Genomic DNA, 4,080 nt, shown 5'->3' on the forward strand with positions numbered 1-4,080 from the left:
AATAACTTAAGCAACCTTGGCTTCAAGATTTTGCCAGGCTCTTATCTTTGTGCTGGATACATTCTACATTTTTATTAGATAACATAACCAGCAGCTAAAGAGAAACTCCTTCAAGCAGGCAATTCAAGTTCCAATCTCACCTGGCAGCAACCTCATTTTCTCTGTTATCTACCTTGTGATACTGAGAAGTCAGTTAAGCTAGACACTGAGTTCCCACTTCTTTTCTACTGAGTTGAATTCATATCACTTTGAAAACAAATCCATATCTCACAAACATTTAGGTGATCTGCATAATACAGAAAGCAAGCCTTGTCTTGACTTGTGCAATGACAAACCATCCAACATTTTCTCATTTGAAGCCTAAATTCTGGCTGCTCAGGCTTGTCCATCCAGTCTTTTGCTGCATAACACTGTCATTCCTTGATGGTTTCTGAAGGGTGTGGTTCCCCACTTCCTACACACCCAAACTTCTCTCTTAGTTGGTGGCTAATATCTGGAAGCAGGCCTATGCAGTGCATGCCAGCAGCTCTGCACCATGGGCAAAACAAAGTACAGAAGAAAGAGAAAGCCTGGAGAAGAGGAGGCTCAGGGCTGACCTCATTGCTGGCTACAACTGCCTGAAGGGAGGTTGTAGCCAGCTGGGGCTTGGTCTCTTCTCCCAGACAACCAGCAACAGAACAAGGGGACACAGTCTCAAGTTATGCTGGGGGAGGTCTAGGCTGGATGTTAGGAGGAAGTTCTTGCCAGAGAGAGTGATTGGCATTGGAATGAGCTGCCCAGGGAGGTGGTGGAGTCACCATCCCTGTAAATGTTCAAGAAAAGCCTGACTGAGGCACTTAGTGCCATGGTCTAGTTGATTGGTTAGGGCTGGGTGCTAGGTTGGACTGGATGATCTTAGAGGTCTCTTCCAACCTGGTTGATTCTATGATTCTATGGTCTAGATGACTGGATAGGGCTGGGTGCTAGGTTGGACTGGATGATCTTGGAGGTCTCTTCCAACCTGGTTGATTCTATAATTCTATGACTCTAAGAACAGAATGCATAGTAAAATTCAGCATTCCCTGTCCTTTATTTTTTCTTTGCTTCTGCAACAGACTAAACCAGATTTAACTTAATATGTATCTCTTCCTCTTTAATTTGCCCAGTTGCCAGTTATTCTGCACACAAAACCTTAACCTTGACCTTTAACAGTGAGCTCATGCTGGAAACTAACAGCTGACACAGGCATCTTGTAGGATGAAAGGAGTGGGATTTGGTCATATTCTGTTAAATATTTAAATGGTGTGTTACATTGTTTGAAAGACAGGTAAGGAAAGGACAGACAGACTGCTTTTGTGGCTGGTAAATATCCTTTGTTTGGGAAGTATTTGTACAGAGAATAATACTAACATTAACAGGATCAAACCTTGCTCTGTATAAACAGAAATCCTCTGTCTCTCCACTTATGAAAACTTCAAAATGCAGAAGGGAGAACTGTCTCAGATCATCCATTTTCATGCTGTAAGGAAAACAAGCAGTTCTGTCTGACATCCTCTTGGCAGAAAGTTCAGGACTTGAATTCCTTCATGTAGGTTTGCATAGTTAATGAGTAATTTCCTCTGCTAGGGACTGAGGGACAAGCCATCTTCAAGGCACACACAGCAAGCAAAGTGCTGCCAGCACAGCAGCCTTTTGTGACTGATCTCTGCCACAGAATACAGTTGATTGCTTCTGAGCAAACTAATAAAATATAGTCAGCAAGAACTCCTCTTCTCCCTCTGAAGGACAGACCACTGAAAGGGGTCACCTCCTAGCTCAGCAGCCCCACTCGTGACTCTCCTCTGCCAGTGCTCCCCTTCCCCAGAGCTGCCGCAAGCACGCTCACGCTGGCGGCAGGGAATGAGACAGCATTTTCCAGATCTAAAAACCAGTGCCTAATGAGAAGTTTCTCCCTTGCTGCGCAGCTGTCCACAGAACTCTCCTATTCATCTTCCCAGACATAAAATCCTTTCAGATATTCAGTCTGCCTCAGATTTCAAGCTGGGATATACGAACCCAAAGCAATGTGATTTGATGATTGTACTCAATAGCCAATAGCTCAAAGTCTTAGTGGAGATGAGTGAGGGATAAGCAGTGTTCCTCAAACATCAGTACTGGGACCAGGACATCTTAATGGAAATGTGGTCAGTGGGATTCAAGTACTCTCAGTACATTTGCCACTGGCACAAAGCCATGGTGTGGCCAACAGGCCATAAGGAAGGGAATCCATCTGGATGGACCTTGACAGGCTTGAGAAGAGGGCCAACACCAACCTCACAAAGTCCAGCAAAGCCAAGAGCAAGGTCCTGGACCTGGAGCACTGTGAAAAGCTCTGGAGTCTCCAGCACAAGAGAGACAAACTGTAGGAGCAGGTCCAGAGGTGGGCCACAAAGATGATCAGAGTGCTGGTGCACCTCTGCTATGAAGACAGGCTGAAAGAGTTGGGGTTGTTCAGACTGGAGAAGAGAAGACTCTAGAGACAGCTTACAGCAACCTATATCACAGCTATAGCTTATAGCAGGGGGCTTGTTCTTGCTTGTTAAAGTGAGAAAACTTACAGCTCTGTCTGTCAATTAATCTAATATTATGATCCATCAGTATAACCCAAATATGTTATTCAGACGCTTCAAATAAAGACAGCTATTAGTGCAGGGTGCTGCACTTTGGCCACAACAACCCCATGCAGAGACACAGGCTGGGGTCGGAGTGGCTGGAGAGCAGCCAGACAGAGAGGGATCTGGGGGTGCTGATTGATACCCACCTGAACATGAGCCAGCAGTGTGCCCAGGTGGCCAAGAGGGCCAATGGCATCCTGGCCTGTATCAGGAATGGTGTGGCCAGCAGGAGCAGGGAGGTCATTCTGCCCCTGTACTCTGCACTGCTTAGACCACACCTTGAGTACTGTGTTCAGTTCTGGGCCCCTCAATTTAAGAAGGACATTTCGATGCTTGAGCATGTCCAGAGAAGGGCGACGAGGCTGGTGAGAGGCCTTGAGCACAGCCCTATGAGGAGAGGCTGAGGGAGCTGGGATTGTTTAGCCTGGAGAAGAGGAGGCTCAGGGGTGACCTTATTGCTGTCTACAACTACCTGAGGGGAGGTTGTGGCCAGGAGGAGGTTGCTCTCTTCTCTCAGGTGGCCACCTTAACCTTAACTAGCATTTAGTAAGGAAGATCTTTTGAATAATTCATGGCTTTCCTGTGTTTGTGGTAGCAATCTGTGTTATGGCCATCACAAGTCTCCATCATATTCAATATTTTAACATCTTTCATAACTGCTACCAAAAAGTCATGATAAAATATTACCTTGCAAGTGAGTGAGTAACCTGGGCCTCCTGGTTGCTGGACTCATAGGCAACACCATTACAAAGTCATGGAGAATGAGTTTTCACACCTGAAGGAGTAACAGATGTTCTGAGCCAAGACAGCAGAGAAACATTGCCCCACCACTTAGGAGGTATCACATCCATGAGGAATAAAGATTTAATGGATGAGTTAATACTAAGTGGAAAAGTATAGAGTGAAACACAAGTTCAAAGGATTTAGAAATAGGTGACAAGTGGGACAACTTCAGTACCTGTAGCACAGAATCACTCTCCTGAGAGCCACATCATGCAGCATTTGTATAAGCTTGTTGTTTGTTTTGTCTCATGTTTCATTTCCTTCCTGATAATGGGTCTTAGGTAAACAAACATAATGCTTAGGTCACATCCAGTCACTTGTGAGAAAGGCACATTTGCTGTGAAACATGGCCCACAAAATATTCACACATTAACATGCATTATAGCAGGATGCTCACAATTCTGAATCAAGAGCTGCAGGAAGGAACGGAGGGAAGTTGCTTATTGCTTTCATTCTTCAGCCCAGAAGTTGTGATTTCATCTCTCTGGAGAAGTGACTACAACAGCAAGAGCAGGATTTCCACTTCAAATTATCCTTTACCTTGCCTCACATGCCACTGCTGCTGCCCTAGTGCTCAGCTTCTCTTACACAGCCGTGTCTGCCACAGGTCAGTGAGGGCATTTCTGCGTCAATCTAGGTTTTTCCATGAAGCATAAAAGAGGGA

Source organism: Pogoniulus pusillus, chromosome 6, assembly GCF_015220805.1.
Source record: "Pogoniulus pusillus isolate bPogPus1 chromosome 6, bPogPus1.pri, whole genome shotgun sequence".
In the NCBI taxonomy this organism is placed as follows: Eukaryota; Metazoa; Chordata; class Aves; order Piciformes; family Lybiidae; genus Pogoniulus; species Pogoniulus pusillus.